This window comes from Arachis ipaensis, chromosome B09, assembly GCF_000816755.2.
Source record: "Arachis ipaensis cultivar K30076 chromosome B09, Araip1.1, whole genome shotgun sequence".
NCBI classification, from domain to species: Eukaryota; Viridiplantae; Streptophyta; class Magnoliopsida; order Fabales; family Fabaceae; genus Arachis; species Arachis ipaensis.
In genome coordinates, this window is record NC_029793.2 from 135664483 (window position 1) to 135681134 (window position 16652).

The following is a 16652-nucleotide window of genomic DNA, read 5'->3' on the forward strand; positions in this document are numbered from 1 at the left end:
GGGGGTTGAAGTTGGTTTTGCCTAAGTAAAGGAAACGGCTTTGAAAGAAGTAAATGATTACGTGACTCGGTTTGGTTTAGATCCTATTTTATTACTCAAATCGGAAAGCGAAGGTTTTAATGATTTTAAATGAATTTGGCGAAATGAGTTATGTTATTCTCCTCTAAAGACTCGGGACTCTACCAAGGAAATTTTGTTATAAAATTCCATTGTTGAATGGATGATTTTGAATGTTTCAAAATAAATCTTTAACTTGCCATGGTTATGGAAGTTTGGAAAGAGGATGCCGAGAGTGGCATTGTTTTCAAAGGGGAATTTACCTTGAGTAAAAGTGGCTTATGAGCCTGAGATGATTTGAGAAATGAGATCTTTAAAGCCAAGGCTGAAAAGAATTGAAACTCGATTTCAAAGTGAAATGAATTGAGAAAATGATTTATGGCTTAAATGCCGACTTTATGAATTTAATGATGTTGAATGGTGGAAGTGCTGTTTTATTGTGAGCCGGAATGGCTGTGTATGATTTATGAATATTGGCTGGTTCTGGATTGAACCGTGAGCCGGAATGGCTGTGCATGATATTGATTTATGGCTGATTGCCGAATGAGTTATGGGCCGTATGGCTGACTATGAATTATGAATTTAAGCCGGATGGCTGAGATGGATGTTGATCCATGGCTGGGACTGAATGAATATATGCTTGAGATACCTGGGTAGTAGCAAGGGTTGTGGTTCGTCCCACTTGCTCCAGGTTAGAGACTGTGATGCCTGGGTAGTAGCGGTAGTAGTGGTGATTCCACTCGCTCCAGGTTGAGCTTTTAAACACCCGCCTGGGTAGTAGCCGCAGTAGTGGTTATTCCACTGACTCTGGGTTGAGCGGGTAGTAGCAATGGGGTTGTAGCTCAAACCTAATTGCTCTGCGATGGGTGTTTCTGTCCATGGTTAGCTACCAGGACGTGTCGGGTTGGCTATATAACCGACAGATGATATCATCAGCCACTAGGGACAGGCATGCATCATATGCATCTATGTGACATTGTTTGGGTGTGCATATTATACTTGGTTTGCCTATGTGATTAATTGCTAATTGTTCTACTTGCAATAACTGTTTGTTTGTGCTTGCATCTTCTTATTTGTGTTTGCTACTGGGACTCTGTTGGACTGTGGTGATTGGTTGATGGTTGGATTGTTTAGGCCTAGAGCCGTGGTTGGAATGAGATGAACCGATGGTTGATTTCGGTTTTGTGTTTCTGGTTTGGAATAAAATATGAAAGGCTATTTTGGTTCAGCATAGATAAACCGTTTTGAAAGGCTTTTGAGCTTTTGAGAATTGAACGGTCCTCCTTTCAGAAAAGATTTTCAGACTTTACTTTTGTTGTAAACCGTTGTTTTTGAAAAGGAGGCATAAGACGGTTATTAATCACTGGTACGGTTTATCTTCACGTATCCTATTACAGTAATTCCCAAAAACCCTCTACTAAGAACCCTTTCGAGGATGATGTTCTCACCCCCTCCCCCCTACATTTTTCCCCTTTCAGGATATGGGCGCAGAAGTCACGAAGAGTTTATTTAGTTGTTGTTGAAAAGCTCTGTATTGCTTTAGATTATTTATTATACCCTCGCCGTTATCTTGATATATTCTGTAGAGGGATAGGAATTGTATTGGTTAATGTTTGTAATATTATTTATATATATTTATGTATATATATGGATGTACTCTTTGTGAGTTGTTGTACGTTGAATGGTATTTATGGATGTACGTTATCGAACGAAAGTATCTTTGGGAGCGGTATTGCGGTTTAAAGTTTTAAACAGGCTCATATTTTAGTATTAAATAGTATAAGCGTCGTCGTAATGTCGGAGCTATCAGAGTCGCGCAGCCGGAAGCGTGAGCTTTGGTAGTTAGGGTGTTACATTATGGTATCATTTGAACAAAAACAGAATAGAAGGTGAAGCCTATAAGGATGCCCTGGATCTATCGGGTATATTACCCAATAAAGCAGCTTTTTGTGATACAGCGGAGCCATGGCAATTAGGATTTCAAGACGCAGCAAGTCCTATGATGCAAGGAATAATCGATTTACATCACGATATCTTTTTCTTCCTCATTCTGATTTTGGTTTTCGTATCACGGATCTTGGTTCGCGCTTTATGGCATTTCCACTATCAAAAAAACCCAATCCCGCAAAGGATTGTTCATGGAACTACTATCGAGATTCTTCGGACGATATTTCCTAGTATCATCCCGATGTTCATTGCTATACCATCATTTGCTCTGTTATACTCAATGGACGAGGTAGTAGTAGATCCAGCCATTACTATCAAAGCTATTGGACATCAATGGTATCGGACTTATGAGTATTCAGACTATAACAGTTCTGATGAACAGTCACTCACTTTTGACAGTTATACGATTCCAGAAGATGATCTAGAATTGGGTCAATCACGTTACCGACTATGCTTCAATTGCATACTCTGAGCGTTTGTCATGTATTAGGTCTTGTCGAATGACGAGAATTAGAACTTTATGCACATGACGGTCTATTGATTAACGTTGTTAGTCTTGCATTGCATAATTCCTGATATTAAGTTCGGCCGGCTTAATACTAGTGAATTATGTATATGAAGGCACTGATGGGTTATCATAGATGTTATACGAGTTTTGAGTAAAGCGAATCGCGTGTTTTGGGAACGTTGGAAACTATTTCTCGAGGCTATTCAGTTGCGTGTTTTGAATTCTGTTCAAGTCGACATGTTCCTTCATGTCCTAATTTGAGGTTCTTGTTTGCTAATCCTTTTGAAAAGTAGTTTGATTTTTCAACTCTATTCCTCTATTCATATGCATACTTGTTTGATCTTAATTGCATATGCTTGTTTGGAATCCTTGTTGCGTCTATCTTCCTTTGTTTGAGTTCTTCTTGATTCAGGTATTCTTTGATATAGCTTTGAACTTGTCTCAATGCACTGTGCCTTTTTAACTCAGGGTTCTGAGTCCATTCTTAGAGAAATTGTTGATTCAGTGTTCCTCTTATTTGATAGTGAATTACAGCCAATTTTGAGATTTTTATAAAGTTGTTGTTGATTAGATATGTACTTATCTATATATGAATCTTTGAAGATTTCTTATACAGTTTAATAACTGTTTATCTCTAATACCTTGCATGTACTTTTACTGGTTTACAGAACTGCACTTACTTTAAAAGTAAATTGACTTTCTAGTAATTCTACTATAGCTCCAGTGCACATCTTCATTTGATTATGTATTTGGATATTTTTCAAAATTTTGAAAAGAAAGGATTTACCACTTTTGTCTCGGTTGAGTTTCGTTTGATAAACTTTACTTAATTCATTTTGATTTGAGTTTGATTTAGCATACTACATGGCTTATGCCATTGTTGTTCTTTTGAAAATGTTGGACTCATGGCTTTCTTCTTATGAGCGAACTCGTTCTCTCTTAAGCTTTTCACCTCTATGAATGTCATACATGATTCTGTTTTTAACTAATCTTTTACATCTTGTAAAATTACCATTGATCTTGGTTTGTCCTCTCTTGTGAATCTCATCCGTATGCGAGTCAGTTTGATTTGTTTCAAATTAGTGCATTGTTTATTCTCTCATTTCCTCTACAAGAATTTTTAGTTAAAGATTTACCTTTGAGAAATTACTAATGATTGAGTTGTCTTTTCCTATGACTTTTGTATTCTTTTGGATCAATTGAAAGCTTGTTTGATGACTCACGCCTAGTGAATCTTGTTTGGACTACTTTGGTTTAAGATCCTTTCTTGTAAGGCTTGACTCCTTTTTAGTACATCTTAAACTTCTTGAATGTTCTTCTGAGATGGTGATTTTAAGAACACTTTTGGGAGTCTTGTTCTGAACTTTTTAAAGAAGTTTTGGATTCTCTTGTAAGAAGTTTTAAACGGAATTTATTTTCTGTTGCTTGATTTAGATTGAAACCATTGTTCGATTTTGACGAAGTTAATTTAAAAGTTGGCATGCGCTATTTTAAATGAAGTTTTGAAAAGCTCCCTTGTTTAGTGGAAACCAGTTCGTTTGTAACGCACCACTTATTTCCTTTACCAAGTTGTAAGCAAGTTTTTACCACGGAGTTTCTTTTCTAAAAAGAGTTTAACTTCCTCTTTCGTACTTGCTAAAACTTTTATACACACTTGTTAAATATGGACTTTGGAAATTTTTGAACAAGCATTTGATTACTTCCGAGTTTTTATGAACTGCTTTTGGTTAGGTTGTGCACCTAACTATCCTTCTAAAATATTTGAGGAAATATTTTAGCTCTTAGCCAAAGTTGTGTGCATTTTGTTTTTGGAACTCTACATAATCTACTTCAACATGAAATTGTATTGAAGTAAAGCCACGTTTATGCTTTTGTTACTCTCTTGAAGGATGTTTTGAGGAAATATTTTAGCTATTAGTCGAACTTGTGTGCATTTTGTTTTAGAACTCTACAAAGTCTACTTCAACATGAATTTGCATTAAAGCAAAGACACGATTATGCTTTTGTTACTCTCTTGAAAAATGGTTGTTGCTTAACTTCTCTTTTAGACCGCAAAGTGATTTTTTTCGCAAGTTTTCGGCTCTTTTAACGAACAGCATATTCGGAAGTATTTTAATTATGCTCTTGAGTTCTGTGAGCTTGGTCTTGGGTCTGAGATATTCTTTTCTGTAAACCTTATACCTCTTCGACTCAGCTTGAGTTTGTTTTAAACTGATGCGCTGGTTTTCTTCCTATCGATCCTGTTGAACTTCTTTGATCCAAGGATTATCTTTGAAGTTGTCAATTGATTTATTTCTAGCAAACTTCATTGCTTGAGCGTCTTTGGTTATCTGAAAATTGGATACCTTCCCTTAAACCTGAGTATTACCCTTGACAATTGTCTCTTCGTTCTAAATCTGGTATCCTTCTGAGTAGACTCGAGAATTGTTTTGATATCACGTGCGACTTGTAGACATAGTAACGCGATGCGTTAGTTCTTTAAGACGTGATGTGTGTATACGGAAGTTGAAGCGGTAGGTGTGCAACGTTATGAGTTGTGGGTGTTTTGTTCTTTGCGGACGGGTTTGCGGTTGTAAGGCTTGTGATCGAGTATGGGTTTGTAAAGTGCTTGATGGAGTTGGAAAGTTGAAACTTTGAGGTTGATATGAGATTAGTGTGTGGAGGTTGAGCACGTCGTTTTAACTCCATCCTGTTTGATAGCCTTTGATGCCTTGCCCCTTCTATCACATGATTGACCCATGTTATCTTTTGCATTGAGCCTACCTTATAACGTTTGCTTTGCAATCACACTCCTACCTTACATCCTTATGCTTATGACAATCAAAGTATTTGAAAATCGTATATATGACTATATTTTGAGATATTTTTGCTTCTTCCTTAAATGTGTTCAAGGGTGAACTGTTATGGAATTTCTTTCATTTTGTATCAATTTTCGAGGGCGAAAATTTTTATAAGGTGGGTAGAATGTAAGACCCAGAATCTTTGAAAAGTCTTATTATGACCAAGTCTCAAATCCTACAGTTATTTATAACCTTAGTTTCAGAAATTATTTTATTAAAGATAATTAAGGCAAGTTTTGATTTATTGAATTTGAGACGAGTTATGATTATTATCCAATTTTATAATTATTGGATTATTTTCTATATTTGAATTATAAAATTGATAGTTATGAAGTAATAATAATTTTATATGATTTGGATTGGATAAGTAATATTTTAAATATTAATATTGTTATTTTGGGAAAATAAAGGATTTAATTATATTACTCCTAATTATTTGATTTGGATATTTTATTGAAAATAATTTGTAAAATTGGTGAGCAAATAGTATTTTCTATATACAATTAGTGTTGGATTTAATTTGGGTTTCAATTACTATATTTTTCCCAATTTCATTTGAAATTACTAAAATGCCCCTAACCCTAACTTTTGGAAATGAAACCCTAATCTCCCTAGCCCTTAGCAGCCACACCCCAACCCTCCTTCCTTCCCTTAGCGTAGCAACACAAACCCCTCCAACGGAAATAGAGCAGAGAGTGAGAGGCTGAGTCGCGGCTGATGAGGGGAGGCGGGAAGCCCATCGTGTCGCGCCGCCGCGCCATCACCAGTCTTGCTCGCCCGGCTGCCGTGAAGCTCGTCCCTGTCATGGAGGAGGCCGCGTTGATGCTGCTACCAATCCGCGCCGCCATGGTCGTCCCGTCCACGGTGCCACGAGCCGCGCCTTGCCGCCGGACTACCTTGGATCTGCCACACGTGTTATCACCATAGAGAGAGGGAGCAACGCGATTGAAGAGAGACGGAGGAAGGGAGCTTCACCGCGCCGTCACCCAGCCGGTCACGTCTGCTGCCTCACCGCCGCCGTTGTTGCATGCGTCGCCGCCCCGTAGAGCCGCACCTTGCTGCCGATCTGTCGCCGGTGCTGCAGCGTCGCCATGGATGAAGCTTCTGCCACCACCATGAACTGCGAACAGAGGTGAGAAAGAGAAGGCTGCGATGGAGGGAACCGCTCCGTCCAATCTCTGCCTGTGCTGCCAGACCCGCCGCGGCCAGCTTTCACAGGGTCGCTGTCAAGCCGTGTCGGAGGAGGAGCGCCGCCGCCGTGCCTCCATCGTCACTGAGGACGCCGGTTTTCGCTGCCGCCATCAGAAAAGGGCTCAGGTCGCCGCCGGTGTCGCTACCGGATAAGGGAGCTGCATCTCTGTGATTCTGGCCGCTGGGGATGGTCCTGTGACTTCCAGGATCTCCGCCGGAGCTCTGGGCTGAGCCTCTGCCGCTTGAGACCCTGCTGCTGTCGCCGGAAAAGGTTGTCGGTAAGGGTTTTAATTGTGGTTTCTGTCCTTTTTGAATTCCGGGAATACTATAGTCGCTGCGTGTTGGTTTCAGATGTCGTGATCAGAATTTGTCGTCGCTGCCGCTTGAGGTGGCTGTCGGGCTGTTGCCGAGCCGGCCCGGAGAACGCCGCTGTTTCGGTTCAGCCGTCCTTTCTTAGTTTCGGTAAGTATTTATGTTTCGGAAAGCACGCGTTAGTATTCTGTTGTGTTCGGTTAAGGAATATGAGTTTTGATAACGTGGGGTTGAGTCCTGGTTATTATATGTTGTGAATAGTGTTGCGATGGTTATTGCGAAAGTGGCTGGGAGCTGAGGTTTTGGTTGCCGTCAGTCCGGGTTGAGGCGGAAAGGACTTGGTGAGGCGTTTGGGTTATGAAATTGCGTTTTGAGGTAGGGGCGCTTTCCAAAACTATACTTTATGTATTGGAATTATTACATATGGATACTAATGTGAGAAAATGTATATTTGGTGATTATATCGGCCTTATGTATTATTTGATTGTCTCGAAAGCTTATGAATGATTGTTTGGCTGAATTGTTGTGTGGCTTTATGAAATGTAATGTTTGGAAGTTGATTCTTTAAAGATTTGAAATATGAGTTTAATCCGTTGAGGATTGGTTCGAAGTGAGTCAATTATTTTGATGATGTGAAAGATAGAATACTCTTGAAATTCAGCCTGGGTTGCTTTAATTGATTTGGTTTTGATAAATGATTTATTGCTGAACTGATTCTTTTAAACTTTGGGAACGAGTTAAATCGGTTGATATTGAGTTGATTTTGAAATGGTTTCCTTGAGATATGCCACTGAGGCATTTAGCTTGCTTTTGAATTGATTTCTGGTTTCGGGTTGTTAAAAAGGAATGAGAAAACGGTTTAGTTGGGACCCGAACCGGGTGGCAAAGTCCAAGTTTTAGGGGAGGTGCTGCCGAAATTTCTATAAAATTCGAGTCTTTATTGAAATGTTGTCGGGCAAATGATGAGTTAAAGACTTCTACTATTTTATTTGAATTATCAAGAAAAGGAAGATTCATGCTTTCGAAATGAGTTAGTAAAGAGGAAATTGTGATTTAGTCTTGCTTCTTAAGAAAGGCGTTTAGATCCTATTTTATTACTCAAATCGGAAAGCGAAGGTTTTAATGATTTTAAATAAATTTGGCGAAATGAGTTATGTTATTCTCCCCTAAAGACTCGGGACTCTGCCAAAGAAATTTTGTTATAAAATCCCATTGTTGAATGGATGATTTTGAATGTTTCAAAATAAATCTTTAACTTGCCATGGTTATGGAAGTTTGGAAAGAGGATGCCGAGAGTGGCATTGTTTTCAAAGGGGAATTTACCTTGAGTAAAAGTGGCTTATGAGCCTGAGATGATTTGAGAAATGAGATCTTTAAAGCCAAGGCTGAAAAGAATTGAAACTCGATTTCAAAGTGAAATGAATTGAGAAAATGATTTATGGCTTAAATGCCGACTTTATGAATTTAATGATGTTGAATGGTGGAAGTGCTATTTTATTGTGAGCCGGAATGGCTGTGTATGATTTATGAATATTGGCTAGTTCTGGATTGAACCGTGAGCCAGAATGGCTGTGCATGATATTGATTTATGGCTGATTGCCGAATGAGTTATGGGCCGTATGGCTGACTATAAATTATGAATTTAAGCCGAATGGCTGAGATGGATGTTGATCCATGGCTGGGACTGAATGAATATATGCTTGAGATACCTGGGTAGTAGCAAGGGTTGTGGTTCGTCCCACTTGCTCCAGGTTAGAGACTGTGACGCCTGGGTAGTAGCGGTAGTAGTAGTGATTCTACTCGCTCCAGGTTGAGCTTTTAAACACCCGCCTGGGTAGTAGCCGCAGTAGTGGTTATTCCACTGGCTCTGGGTTGAGCGGGTAGTAGCAATGGGGTTGTAGCTCAAACCTAATTGCTCCGCGATGGGTGTTTCTGTCCATGGTTAGCTACCAGGACGTGTCGGATTGGCTATATAACCGACAGATGATATCATCAGCCACTAGGGACAGGCATGCATCATATGCATCTATGTGACATTGTTTGGGTGTGCATATTATACTTGGTTTGCCTATGTGATTAATTGCTAATTGTTCTACTTGCAATAACTGTTTGTTTGTGCTTGCATCTTCTTATTTGTGTTTGCTACTGGGACTCTGTTGGACTGTGGTGATTGGTTGATGGTTGGATTGTTTGGGCCTAGAGCCGTGATTGGAATGAGATGAACCGATGGTTGATTTCGGTTTTGTGTTTCTGGTTTGGAATAAAATATGAAAAGCTATTTTGGTTCAGCATAGATAAACCGTTTTGAAAGGCTTTTGAGCTTTTGAGAATTGAACGGTCCTCCTTTCAGAAAAGATTTTCAGACTTTACTTTTGTTGTAAACCGTTGTTTTTGAAAAGGAGGCATAAGACGGTTATTAATCACTGGTACGGTTTATCTTCACGTATCCTATTACAGTATTACAGTAAAACCCTCTACTGAGAACCCTTTCGAGGATGATGTTCTCACCCCCCCTACATTTTTCCCCTTTCAGGATATGGGCGCAGAAGTCACGAAGAGTTTATTTAGTTGTTGTTGAAAAGCTCTGTATTGCTTTAGATTATTTATTATACCCTCGCCTTTATCTTGATATATTCTGTAAGAGAGATAGGAATTGTATTGGTTAATGTTTGTAATATTATTTATATATATTTATGTATATATATGGATGTACTCTTTGTGAGTTGTTGTAAGTTGAATGGTATTTATGGATGTACGTTATCGAACGAAAGTATCTTTGGGAGTGGTATTGCGGTTTAAAGTTTTAAACAGGCTCATATTTTAGTATTAAATAGTATAAGTGTCGTCGTAATGTCCGAGCTATCAGAGTCGCACAGCCGGAAGCGTGAGCTTTGGTAGTTAGGGTGTTACATGTTTTCTAACTTCTTCTTCTAATTATGTAGGAAGGTGTTTCCCCTTTGTGATATTAAACATCACAGGTCAATTGGTTTACTCATGCACTAAGAATCATGATTTTTAGCTGATTCTTTATCTAATCTTGTCTTATCTTCTGATGGAGGCAGCAGTCTTGCTCACAGCGCCGATGATAATACTCTCTCTCTCTCTCTCTCTCTCTCTCTCTCTCTCTCTCTCTCTCTCTCCCTCTCTCTTGATGAGAAAAAAAGTGATTAGTTGATTTCAATTGTTGTTGGTTGGTCTCAAATTTGTCCTTTTTTTGGGTGTAGGATTTATTTTGTTTTTCAAATGTTTTGAAGTTTCAGCTGACCTCTTTTGTATGATTGATAAAAGTTTGTGTTTTTTATTTGATTTTCATCTGAATCAATCTTCATAATTGATGGGTTTAAATGAATTTTCTAGAGAAAACTTTCTGCTTTATTTGTGAATTGGCTTCTCGAAAATTATGCTCTTGCTGGATCCATTATCTATTAGTGTGATTTTGCCATTTGTGGGCCTTCGTTTAGTGTGATTTTGCCATTTGTGGGCCTTCGTTCGATTTGCAGTATCATATATTTTGAAATGTGGTCCTTATTGTTTTTATTTTCCATTATTTGCAGATTGCATTATATAAAATTCATTTTTTCATAGGTATTGAAGTTTCATTCTGGTTTTACTTATGTGGTAGAGAAAGATAATTGATATATTTAATATTTAATTTTCTTCTTTTTTTTTCTTTGTTTGTGGGTTAATTAGAAACTTCATTCTACAGTACATATAAACAATTAATATCTACACAAAGTTTACTTTTTTTTATGTTATAAAAGTTATTGATTCTGTCGATATAAGAAAAAAGGAAATATTAGTTTAAAAAATTGTTAGGAAGATTTTATTACTAAAAAAAAAATTTTACTGATAAAATTAGTAACAATAATTAACTTTTCTTTTAACAAGTTTCAAATTTAAGAGGAAGAACCATATTTTTTTATAAAAAAATAAATGCATTCTTACTTATTTTTTTACTTATAGTTGTTAATTTGTATGTTAATCTGTTTTATATTGCGTACAATTTTCGTTAAGTAATTATTTTTTTCATTTTTTTCTGTGATTTTCCATCATTTTTTCTCTAATTATCAATAGAAAATAAAAATAGAAAAATTTGTGAAAATTAGTTAAACTTTGGGACACATAAAATTTATTGATATCAAAAATTCTGAAATGAATAGAAAAAAATTATATTACGATATATTTTTCTCAATATTTAGCTATTTTTAGCTATCATAAATATTAAAAAAATTTTCTGATTAATAATTGTGAAATTAATTGTATTGTCTAATGATTCATTTCTCATAACTGTTCTTTTAGTGTCATTTATTTTTAATGAATTATCTACATTATTTTAATTATAATCTTATATCTTCTATTAGTATTTTTAGTTGTTTAACGTTACCAAAGAAATATTAAAAGACCAAATGTGTCTCTCTCTTCTCCCACCCCCTCCCTACCCCCACACACACGCAATAAAAAAATAAAGTTCACAAACAAGACACACACACGCGAAAAAAAAAGAAGGTCAGAAAGAAGAGCTAACGTCGTCACCGTCCATCCTCTCCCTCTGGGGTCTCAGCTCACTCAACCCATAAAGACACCGCCCTACTTTTTGTAGCGTTAAACCTCAAATAATCCTACAAGCTACAAACTTATCGTCATCTCCAGTGGTCCCGGCGTCTCCATTTCTTTGAACAGGTAAATTTTCTAACAATCGAATAACAAGTTAAAGTTTTGCCCTAACTATTGCAGTCCCTACATAATCTTCTCTTCACTTTTTTTTTTCTTTTGCTTTTCTTTTTCATTTTTGGTATCTTTCCTTTCGGTGATTTCATCAACTAAAGTTTTGTCTTCTGAAAATATCCAGTTAATACCTTTATGTGAATAACCTCAGTTCAAGTATACTTTCTGAGTATTTTTTTTACTGATACTCAAATCTTTGTTGCTCTCGCATCTTGCTGAGTCTTAACTTGAACCAATATAAGAGATTGTCATATATTTTGGCATGCATGTATCATTCAAGGAGAAGTTCTTCCCCGATTTAAAAAGAAAGAAAAAAATTTTTGATTTCCAAAACAACTGATCTTTGATACTTGGATATGTCAAACGTCTCATTCTTATTAAGTTCTTTTTTTTATGCTTTTTGTTAGCAGATTGTCACACGTGGGTAGCTACTACTTTTGTTAATTATCTTGATTAGGAAGCTACATTTAAGGTAACACACTATAATGTAAATTATTAACATGAGAGAAGTTCAAAGGATAATAACAGGAAGCTATTTTTTTTTTGTTAATTTTTTTTTTAGCAAGTTAATTAATTCAGTTTCAGTGAGGTTGTATTGGCCGTGTGAAATTCGGTAATTTTGGTATTACTATATTGTATCCAATAAGACATATCGTTTGTAATGCATATTCTAATTAACAAATTCATAATTCATGATTGTTTCATTAAATTATTATTAGTATTAGTGGTTAGCTTTATGAAACTTCTCAACATTATAATTAGCATTAGTAGAAATTTAATTTAGTAGAATAAATAATAATATTTTTGTTCGTCTATTTCTTCTTTTGTTTATGAATGGTTGCTATTCTTTCTTTATGTTTGTTCTTTATGTTTCTCGATTCAATTTTATCACCTGTTTTTCTTGAATTTGTTGAAATCTCCTATTAGGGTTTACTTTATTATAATGCTCTCTTTTGTAGTAAGAGACAAGATCTTTTCTTTCTTCTTGAATCTTTATACCAAGTCTCTCTATTTGATAAGTCTGAATGGCGATGGATGCCAATAGAGAAGATCCAAACAGGTATGGTGCTGAGCATTAGAGAAGATGTTTTCTTTGCTGCATTTTCAATTCGATTGAAGTCTCATTTACTTTTCCATTCAATATATTTCAGATTAACTTTTGAAAATTTTAATGTCAATTAAATATCGATGTTATGCCATCTATAGTTTTTTTTTTTTAATTCTTACTCAGATATTTTTTATGTTGTAATTTAATTTTATTGGCTTCTCATTTATATGTAGGCCAGATTTCAGAAGTTGTTGTAATCTGTAAAATATGTTGTGTAGTAGTTTTTTAACGTGGTCTCTTGGGTATTTTTCATTAATGTGCTTTTAGTTTGTTACTATTTTTTTTTCTATGGTTAGTTAGTTGTTTTCTTGGTTAAAAGTCTCAGTCTTAAATTATAATCGTACCATTATGTGCTAATAGGAGGTTTTTAGCAACCCAGCAATACTGGCCCAACGAAAAAGAACTGGTTTTTAGATTTTGCGTTTTCAGTAAGTAGGTAACGAAATATATAATGTTTTTTAATGCAAAAGATTAGTTTTGATAAATTATCAATGTCCATTCAAAATAAATAATATAATGTTTACTAATCATACATATATTCATACTGACTTTAAAGATTCAACATTTATTAATACCTGAAAAGATGATTCGAAGTTCATGTACATGATTTAGTTTCAGAATCCATCAAGATAACAAAAATTTGTTTTTCATTGTTGAAATCTCTCAGTTTTGTCTTTGATTCTTAATAAGCTTGATGGCCAATGTGCAGTTTTGGCCAGTAGTATCAATCTCAACTAATTAGATTCCTGATTTGACTTGATATTCTTTAATTTGTTATTTTCTACTATTTTCTGCATGTGTGAGAGTGATTGCTTTGCCCCTTTGTCCCTTTTCTATGGATATTTTGTTTAAATTCATTGAGCTGTTTACTAAACTAGAATCTTCTCAATTATTTATTCTAAAAGCTTTCTTCTCATTATAATGTTAGTTCATTTACGTGATTATTGTTCTGTTGTGTTGCTCAGTTGGTAATAATGGCAGATTTAAAATACCTCTCTTTGCTAAATAATTAGGTAAAATTATGTGAAGCTTTTTTAGCATGTTGTTACACATGAATTAACTTTGGGAAGAAATTTGAATATAGGGTGACAGAGCTCTTCCCCCAAATTTTGTTTCAACTCATGGGGAACGATTAGGGCCAATATTCTATGTCATTGACGAGTTAGATAATTGTTTATCGCTGGAGGTGATCAGAAAGAATGATCAGTTGTTCATAACTGACTCCTCATTTGAACATATTAGAACTTTCTATCTTATCGATAGAGGGGCATCTGTTCAATTTAGGTATGTCGGTTTTAGAATTTTTTTTATTTCATTGTGGGATAAGGACAACCAACCCATCCAAGTTCACCTTGATCTTGACTGCTATGTTCCTGAGCTAATGGACCCAGAGACACTTGATAATGTATCAAGAGTGTTCCACATAAAGTATACCAGGATGGATGAGGACTCATCAGCTGATGTGATTGTTTTATCTGGGTCTGAACCATCGGATGATCAGTTTTTATCAGATGGTGATGAAGACAATGATCAAAATGGGGCACTGATAGGGGATAATCCACATAATCCGATAGATTTGTCTAGTGGCAGCAGTTTATCATTAGAGGTCAATGAACACATTAACGCGTCAAATGAATTGGCTGATCCTAGGTAATGCTTGATGTAACTTTTTTTGCTTGTGTTTTGAATTTTAATATCATGGGATAGCTTGTTATTTTTTAGTGTGGTGACTAAGATTCATATTATCCTGAATTAGATATGCTCCAGAGGTTTCTTATGAAAAGAAAATCACAGCTTCGGATCTCGGACAATCTAGATTGGTAACTTGATCTCAAAAAAGTGTTTTCTTTTCTTTTCTTTTTTTTTCCTGCAAGCTTATTTAATGTTCTTCCTAAATTTGTTATTCATTGTGTATGAAAATATTATGTTTATGTTAACTATGAATTATTCGTTGCAGTATTTGGCTTCAAAATTTGCTGTGTATCTTATACCATCTGGAGATGGTTCGATTTAGACGATCACCGGTCCAGATTCCAATGTAGAGAAGAATGTGTTCTTTTTTCACTTACTGAATAGTGGAGGAAGACGTGGATAATGGAAATTTGGGGTCAGATGGAATAAATGTTGTAGAGTATACAATTTAAAGAAGGGTGATATCATTACTTTCAAAATCAGCTCGATAGCTAACTGCCAGATAGAGTTATCGATTCAGCGACGTTAGGCCTCCTATGTATAACTCTATTTTATGGATATTTTGAATTATATGTTAAGTTGTCTTGGACATATTTTATTTTTTGTTTAATGAACAAATTTATATATGTTGTATATATTTTGTTTTGCTATCAGTAGGTATCTTGACGTTATGTGTTTTTAAGATAATACGTAATAGTAAACTACATCTTTGTTGGACTTCTTTTTTTTGTTTTTTTTTTTAGTGTCTACCAATTGTTTGAATATTTTATTATCTTTTATTATCTTACAAAATATGTTATACTATTTATTGACATATTGAATAATTATTGTAATCTATTTTTTTATTTTAGTGTAATGATAATTTTGTAATTATCCAAAATTAATACAACATATCTATTTTTATAGAATACATTTTAGTTATATTCTTAGTATTTTTCTTTTAAAAAGGTTTAAATTTCGTGAATCCGTGCATAGCACGGCTAGTAGATAAAGTATTTGTCGTCTAACACGTGATACAATGTCCAAAATATCCCTGAAATAATGCATAAAAAGACTAATATAGCATTGACAAAGTGTGGCTTTGTTGTTATATGATGATTGATGAGAGATGTTTCAAGGGAAGCCAAGCTTTCTATGAATTGCAGCTCATGGGCTAATTTTTCTGAGGAACCGTGAGTTAGTTCGCTGGAGTTTTTTGGGATTATTTGTTGTAACATAATTAGGATTTATAGCTGTATTTTATTATTTGGTGAATTCTATGATGTAGAAGGAAGATTCTCTCTACACCTATATATTTGTGTTGTCAAAAGGGTTAGGAGACAAGTGTATAGAGAGAGAATGTGGTTAAAGACAATCTATTCATAGTAACTGACATACTTTATATGTTACATCAATATTAGATGATGGTGGTATATAGAGGAAGCTGCTTAATTGTGTTTGTTATGATTAATTATTAAAAATGATATTGGGCTTGGTTGTAGCTGTGTTTTTAGTTTAAACTATTTTGAAAAAGTAAAAATAAATTTTGATTGTGGATTAATCTATTCATCCCAATATATTTTTGTCCTATCGAATTTTGAACGTGTATTTTATGAATTGTTAATCTTGCAAAAGGACTATACGTACTCATCAAAGTAATTCCACTAAACTTGAATAAGATTCAGACTCTCTTTTCTCATGAATTAATTTCTTTTATTCACATATAAAAAATTAAACTTAACTCCCAAATATTTATTAATAACTACTTATTTTAATATGTATATATAATTATATATCTATATATAAATATATATTTAATTATTTATATATAAATAAATTAATATTTTTTCAAATTATATATTACTAATTAAAATTTTTATTATTAGGTAATTATATTCTAACTGTTCTTTTAATAAGTTTTAACAATTATTTTAAAAAAAATATTTAAATTAGTACTTTAAATACTAAACACATATAGCCTAAACGGTAAACATTCATTTAAAAATATTCAACGTTAAATCTTACACCGTATACCCTAAATTTTAAATCATACCTTTTAAATCCTAATCCATAAATCTTAAACTTTAAACTTAAATTTTAAATTGTAAACCATAAATTTTAAACTCCTAAATTTTTAATCTTAAATTCTAAATCTTGTAGTTAAAGTCAAATTGTGACTCTAGAAGTAATACTTCGAACAAATCTGATTACTTTCAAGTATTTTCATGTGAAAAAATATTGTTTATACCATTAATTATATCTATATAATAAAGAAAAAGTTTAGGGGGTCAGC

General features: G+C 34.7%; 2 long non-coding RNA genes across 2 annotated transcripts in view; both read left to right on the forward strand.

The window, feature by feature from the left end:
• Positions 1-9996, forward strand: part of LOC110266282 — a 13176-nt gene extending 3180 nt beyond the window's left edge. Inside the window, exon 3 of the long non-coding RNA XR_002353508.1 lies at positions 9798-9996. This is a non-coding gene — a long non-coding RNA (uncharacterized LOC110266282). The remainder of the gene's footprint in view (positions 1-9797) is intronic.
• On the forward strand, positions 14292-14777 carry LOC107617911. The gene is made up of 3 exons (XR_001615104.2): positions 14292-14338; positions 14445-14508; positions 14646-14777. It is a non-coding gene; the product is annotated as an uncharacterized LOC107617911 (long non-coding RNA).